Below are 7,989 nucleotides of genomic sequence, written 5' to 3'. Positions count from 1 at the left end.
CTCATTGGTTGCTATGGGCAATATCTATTTCTAAAAAAAACCTTACTTTAGTAATTTATACCCAAACTCCTTTTATTTGTAATTGAACTGCTTCTTCCAGGTTATCTATTAGCACACATAGCAATACCGTGGCGTGCCTGTCACCACATGGCACATCTTCCCTGACATCATGACAATATTACATACACAACCTCTAAGCCATTCATGACCTTTACTATACCTACTTTATCAGTCTTTATACCAGTTATTCTGTGGATACCACCCTTCAGACCTCTTTGGGAAGCCAGTCTTTTCTATTTGACAACCTCTATAGAAGGAGAGATTACTGAACTGGTACTTAATTTTACTATTATACACCTACACCCAAATCACCTGGACTTGACAGATTCTCTGGGGAATACTATAAGCACCTCCTACCTTCCCACTCTCCTGGAGCTCTATAATATATTTAGGGTACTTGTGAGTTATCCGGGCTGCCGATTTTTTCATCGCGCCCGAAATCGGGGGCATCGCGTCGGTCGTGGCCGTTATAAGGAGCCGCGACGCGATGCCCACGATTTCCCATAGACAGTAATGTTAAAAGACGCGATGGACCCGATTTCCGACACGATTTCCCATAGACAGTAATGTTAAAAGACGTGATGGACCCGATTTCCCATAGACAGCAATGTTAAAATAAAATTACAATGTGAAATTGGCCAATATGTTTTTAAAAAAAAGTTTCATGGCCCCCCACCACCGTTAACGCCACCCCGCTATTGACGCCAACCCGAAGCGTGGCGAGCGCAGCGAGCCCGCGAGGGGCGGCGATACGCGTCCTCTGACCTTTTCATGCCCTACTATCCACTAGGGCGTGGAGTGAGAATAGAATAGTGTGGCGAGCGCAGCGAGCCACCGAGCCCGAAGCGTGGCGAGGGGACGCGGACACCTTCACAGGTATCCGCGTGCCCTTGCGGGCTTCACAGGTGTCCGCATCCCCTCGCGGGGCTCGCTGCGCTCGCCACGCTTCGGGCTCGGTGGCTCGCTGCGCTCGCCACACTATTCTATTCTCACTCCACGCCCTAGTGGATAGTAGGGCATGAAAAGGTCGGAGGACGCGTACCGCCGCCCCTCGCGGGCTCGCTGCGCTCGCCACGCTTCGGGTTGGCGTCAATAGCGGGGTGGCGTTAACGGTGGTGGGGGGCCATGAAACATTTTTTTTTAAAAACATATTGCCCAATTTCACATTGTAATTTTATTTTAACATTGCTGTCTATGGGAAATCGGGTCCATCGCGTCTTTTAACATTACTGTCTATGGGAAATCGTGGGCATCGCGTCGCGGCCCCTTATAACGGCCACGACCGACGCGATGCCCCCGATATCGTGTCTTTTAACATTACTGTCTATGGGAAATCGGGGGCATCGCGTCGCGGCCCCTTATAACGGCCACGACCGACGCGATGCCCCCGATTTGGAGCTAAATCGTGGGCATCGCGTCGGTCGGGTGTCCTTAAGTTAATCAAACTTAAGGACAAAATCGGCAGCCCGGATAACTCACAAGTACCATATTTAGTCATTTATTCTCAAATTCCTTTTATTTGTCAGTGAACTGCTTCTTCCAGGTTGTCTATTAGCACACATAGCAATACCGTGGCGTGCCTGTCACCACTTGGTCATGGTGGTAGACAGAGAGAAGGTGTGCTCCTGAGCCTGGATACACATAAAGGTTTACCATTGTGTCCTTTAGCCCCATGTTTATGCTGTGCTTCAAATGTATGATTTTGAACAAGACTTTATTGACTTAATTAATTTAGCCTTTCTCCATATAAATTGCCTCCAGGGTGACAGACGTTTTGGGGGCTGTGGAGATGTCCCCTTTCGCCAATCTCATTCAAGTTGGCTATAGATCCCCTCCTTTGCTTACACAAAGGCAGCTCTTTCTTTAAGGGCATTTCCATTTGGGTTTTTTGTGTGTGTGAAATTAAAGTAACTGCATTTACCAACGACCTTTTTCTGACCTCCGGAAATCTGATCTTGCATTTTATCAATATGCTCATACCGGCTGTCTGGAGTTTATATCTACTCTAATATACTGTACCAATGTTGCAGAGACTCCAACCCCAATGGAGCCTGTTAGTCTTACTTATCTAGGTTTTCAACTGCCACATATTGCAGACATTACTTTAGCTGGTTTCTATCTGATGGACTTAGGGTCTAGAATCAGCTCATGCTTTCCTATCTGGGCTGGGGAAATTTAATTAAAACTATATAATTTGACATTACAGCCGAAGAAATGACACAAGCTATCTGTTCAATCCACACTAACAAATCTCCGGGACCGGACGGCTTCTCCGGGGAGTATTATAAGATATTACAACCTGATTTAATTCTGGCTCTACTGGAACTCTATCAAACTATCCACAAATCTCAACCTTTCTATCCCACATTCAATGAAGCCTACACAACCCTAATTCCTAAACCGGGACAAGACCCCGCCCACTTAGACTCATACCGCCCCATCACTCTTTTAAACGTGGATTTTAAATTATTGTCCAAAATCATGGCGGCAACAAGAACACAAACCTTTTTTGCAGATATCATCTCACCTGCCCAATTGGGCTTTGTCAGCGGCAGGCAGTCAGTTAAAGGGATACGAACAGCAATCGCCTCAGTAGTGGCCTCCAACCTCACACCCACCGCCCCACACATGTTACTAAGCCTAGATGCCGATAAGGCCTTTGATACTATGTCTTGGCATTTTTTATTCCAAGTTCTGTCAGTCTACTCATTTGGACCCCACTTTATAAATCTGATAAAATTCTTCTATAAAACACCATCCACCTCTTTACTGATCAACGGCGCCAAAAGCCAGCCAATACTAATGAATAGAGGTACTGAAAGACTGGCTATTATGAACCCAAATCTATGCTAACACTCCTATAGAACAAAATTTCTTACCTCGCATCTCCTTGGTTGCTTTCCTACATCTAGAACACGAAGATATCCCCACGAAGATACTTACCAACCCTCTTCTAAGGTTGGTCCGCAAATTGTGGATTACCCTACGCCACACCTTCCACTTAAACCCATACTACACAATACACCTACCCTTCATACAGAACCCACATTTTCAAGAGGGCAATGCCCCACCCTTCTTCGCTAGATGGAAAGACGAGGGCCTACATAGTGTGGGACAACTCATTAACCCCCAAACTCACAACCCGCTCACCTTCTCAGAAGCCTCGTCATGCTTCCCCGTAATCACCACCTTCAATTTAAATTTCATACAAGCTCAATCATACATAGATAAAATCTCTAAACTTATCCCGGAAACGGACTGGGAGAGCTATCTTGACAACGTACTAAAATCCCCCCCCCCCCTTTATCTAAGAGAGCGATCTCAACCTGCTATAAATTCCTCACAAAACCCTGGACTACTCACCTTTACACACAGGCCTCACTCAATGGCTAGAACATTTCCCCTCCCTATTGGTAAATATACTGTTAAAAATACTACAAATTCCATCACCACCTTCCCGATGGCCAAATTCACTGAAATGTATCTAAATATCTTTCATCGCTCATATATTTCCCCCTCACTAGGTTTCCAAATGAAGATCCTAGACTCCACCACCTGCCCACAATGCAAACACCCACAAGCGGATCTATACCACTGCTTCTGGGATTGCCCCTTAGTCAAAAAATTCTGGCTACAAATTCGAAATTTCGCCAATGAAAACTTGGTGAATTTCACCCCACTTTCCCCGGAATGGGCCATATTTGGCCTTCTCCCAGAAGAAACTAGGTTCCCCAATGCTGTCAAGAAGTTGATGCTGGCAATCTCGTCTGCTGCCCCCAAGACTATCTTACAGATGTGGATCCAAAATACCCCTCCAACCTTGGCGGTCTTTAGAGATAAACTATTCTTTATTTGCCATATGGACTGGCTGGAAGCCTCCCTTCAAAGAGAGGCTTGCACCAAACAATTCTTCGCCACTTGGAATAGTTATATAGAGACATTACCATCATCGACCAAACAAACTATTCATCAATGCTTCCGAAATACCCTCTGGTATGAAGAACGGACATTATGCAACGACCCTTCAATAACATTTGAATAGTCTACTTTTATGCCAATGATGTCTTACTACATGCCTTCTTCTTTTCGTTATCTTGATGCGAACCTTCACATTCTCTGATCCTTGTATTGTATACAAAAATTACATATTTGTCAAATTGTAATGTTTTGAAGCTTTGACCAAATAAAAAGTTGTTAAAAAAAAAACTATATAGTTTACTGAATTATTTACGGTGTAGTGGTTAGCATTACTGTCTCCCAGCACTGAGGTCATGGGTTCAATTTCCAATGTGGAGTTTGTATATTCTCCCTTTGCTTGCGTGGGTTTCTTTGGGTACTCCGGTTTCCTCCCACAATCCAAAAATATACTGATAGGTTAATTGACTCTCAGCAAAATGAACCCTAGAATATGTGTACATGTACATGTGGTACGGAATATAGATTGTAAGCTCCACTGGGCCAGGGACTGAATGTTCTCTGTAAAGCACTGCAAAATATTTGTGTGCTATATAAATAACAAGAAATAAGAATAATAAATAATGTTGCAGTTACTACCAATAGCTCAAAGAAATGTCTGGATTATTACTCCATTTTCCACAATTTTCGGTGGAAGGATGTATGCCCCAAGATTATAATATGGAAGCTTTACCAGCCTAAGGCCAGTGGAGGTATTCATTTTCCCAAAATACAAGCAATATTTCTGCAATATGGATTGGTTTGGCAATATGGTGGATTTAGGAGCTTCAAAAGTTGGTTGCTGCCCCTTGACAGCACTCAGGATCGATCCTAATGATCCTTAAGAGCTAGATATGTATTGTACACAGTGTTGAAGAATGGTACTAACAATGATGTTACCTTATCGGTACAATACGTAAATTTACAACACCAAAGCTACTTATGGCCCCAGTGTAGATGTGTAATGATCCTATGCTACTTGTCCAAAATTCATGCTGATAACATCGACTCACTTTATTGTTTACGGTTGTACCCTTTTGTCTGGAATTTTTAGCTTTTGGTTAACAAATATGCAGACCCTCCTTTAGTAACCTACGAACTATTCACCCCTGGGTGGGCGTTGTTGTCCATACTTCCCAGAGAGGAGCAGATAAGTAGAGTATGTAAAAGGTTAGTGCCGCAGCCAAGAAGATAGCTGTCCAACAAAGAATAATCCCTTTGTTTCCTTACAGCAAATATAATTGTATTTATTCTGTATGGAGTAGATTGACACTTTATTTCACAGAGGAAAGGAAATTGATTATTCTTTGAGGTTTAGGAAAATGATATAATTACTCTGCATTTAACACTATTCCCAGCTTCATAATAGTTTTAAAACCACTTGTTTATTCCTCTTTTAGGTTATGTCTTTCTTTGTTTTCTTGTATTTCTTTTTGTTATTATTATTTTCCTTCATATTATCAGCAGTGAATTGTATTTACTGACAATGTTTGTTCCAATGTAACTTGATGGTTATTTGGTTTGGATGTGACTGTTTTCTGTCAAATTCAAATGCTGCATCCTAACAACACTAGTTTGCAGGAATCTATGATCTGCAAACTCTCTTTGTTCTAGGGAATAGGATTGCCACCTAGCAACAGCTGGTGGGTTATGGTGTAAGCCTCCCGACATACGCTGGAATGGTATAGTGAAATAAAATTTTCACTTACCTTACCACAGCCAGGGGAGTAGGGAGCTTAGCTGCTGATGCATGACATGTGCACAGGCAGTGCACATATACTGCAGGTCATGCAGGTGCACTCTAGTCACATGCACCTGCTGTATATAAGGCTAAGCCCCGCCCCCTGAGGTCAGATTTTACAGAAGCTTACAGATGGCAATCCTAAAGTGGAACAAGAGAGAAATACCATTGTATGCAAAGACCATTGTATGCAAAAATAATGTTACCTAGAACATTCATAACGAACATAGATCAGATCTGAGAAACTCTACTGGAAGGAGTAACAATGAAACTGGGTTGGACTAGGAACCAACAACTGAAATACCTGCCATGCTGTATTGTAGCCAGGCATGTTATAAACTGAGGCAAACTTGTGAGTATAGCAGAGAAGAGGAAATAATTAATTTCTGATCTTTAGGTGGCTGCACTTGTTGCTTCTTCTAGGCCTTTGGAGTGCCTTGAATCAAAGGATAAGTTAGGTATATAACCGAACCTTAGAGAGAACAAGCAGCAGACCTAGCAAGGTACTGGGTGGGAAGGGTGGGAGCTGTTGCTAGGTGGCAATCCTATTCCCTAGAACAAAGAGAGTTTGCAGATCATAGATTCCTGCAAACTAGTGTTTGTTCGTCGGGAGGCTTGCCACCTAGCAACAGCTGGTGGGTAGACTACCACACACCTGGTGGTTGCTCTAAGGAACGCAATTCTTTGAGAACCAGAAGGCCTCCAGCAATGTCTAAAGAAAGTCCAAGCGGATGACCAATGTGCAGCTTGCAATACAGGCTTAAATGGTATGCCTCTAGCAGCCATTGAATTAACTGCGTCACAGTGAATGGCCTCTGAAGTGGAGTGTCTATTCCAGAACTCTGTATGGTGGAAACTATACACTCCCTGGTCATAAAAAGGTCTGGCAGGATGAAAAATATTCTGGCATGTGAGAGAGAAGTTTGTTTGATGTCTCTCCTTACAGGTACTGTGAGGGGTAAGTAAGTGGATTGGCAATCAACTATACAAAGATCTGGATCTGACTGGTCTCTGACCAGATCACATTCCACTAGAGGTGTGTGCATGGAACTTGTTTTTGTGTGTCCCCGTAGAATAATAAGGAAACCCATTGGCGTAGGGGTCATCCAGGTTCAGATATGTGGTTTGACGAAAACTCAGCCCCTCTGGCTGCAAAGGCAGGGGCTAACAGTGAAGCTAACTTCTTTGAAAGGCCAAAGATATCTGCAGATGGTGGTATAGTGGCCAAGAAGTACAAAAAGGGATTAATGTCCCACCAGGTAGAATACCATAGCATGGTGGTCTAGCTAGAAAGAATCCTTTAAGTATTCTTATTCTCTGAGGTCTGGGATAAGGAGAGCTAGAGTCAAGCCATATGAGCATATCTTGGCATAAGCCAAACCTGTTTCGAATGTGGTGGCAAGGAAGTCCAGAGTTATGCTAGGCTCGGAAAAGGGGGCCTGAAGAAGGAAGATTAGAGGACTGTAAGGCTAGAAATTCAATTATGGATTGATATCTGGATCTTATTCTAGGCCTAAAACAGGCAAGGCGTGGAAAAGGCTGAGAGGTTGGGAATGGTCTGCAACCTAGTAATGTTGCAATCCACATACAATGTGGAAGATGTTTCAGTAGGTCTGTGCTGCCCTGGAAACAGTCTGTAGATGAACCTAGAGGAAGCCCGGAACCTTATGAAAAAGGTTGATAAAGGGAACAAAACTCTGGAGGGCCAGACAGAATATGCCAGAAATATTTGGGTATTTTGGACACGTCTGTTTTGATTTTGTGGATGACCCACAACCGCAGAGCCAGAGGGAAAAAGGCATATGAAAGTGGAATGTCAGCCCGCGAAAAAGGACATAGCATCCATGTGGAGAGTCCTTTGAGTCCGAATTTTGGATATGAATGTCAGAACTTGTACGTTTGATGGTGTTGCAAACGTATCCACTTGTGGGTGACCCAAGGTCTTTGCAATTCTGAGAAAGATCTCTGGTGTGTTATGGCAGCAGTGGGATCTAAATCTACACCTCCGAAGGAACTGGAGAGTCGCTCAATCCACAGTATGACTGGTTATGTATAAGGAAATGGCTATCTTGTTTAACTTGTATGCATGTAGCAAACAGGAGAATGGACCGCTGTACTGCCCACTTCCAGGCATTTATTGCCTGCTGACAGAGAATGCAAGATCAAGTGCCTCTTATTCTTTTGAGGTAGATAAACAGTGGTTTTGTTGTCCAGACAGAGCTGAACTGAATTAT

The sequence above is a fragment of the Crinia signifera genome, chromosome 1, assembly GCF_055691185.1.
Source record: "Crinia signifera chromosome 1, ASM5569118v1, whole genome shotgun sequence".
Lineage (NCBI taxonomy): Eukaryota > Metazoa > Chordata > Amphibia > Anura > Myobatrachidae > Crinia > Crinia signifera.
This window is presented reverse-complemented; position numbering follows the sequence as displayed.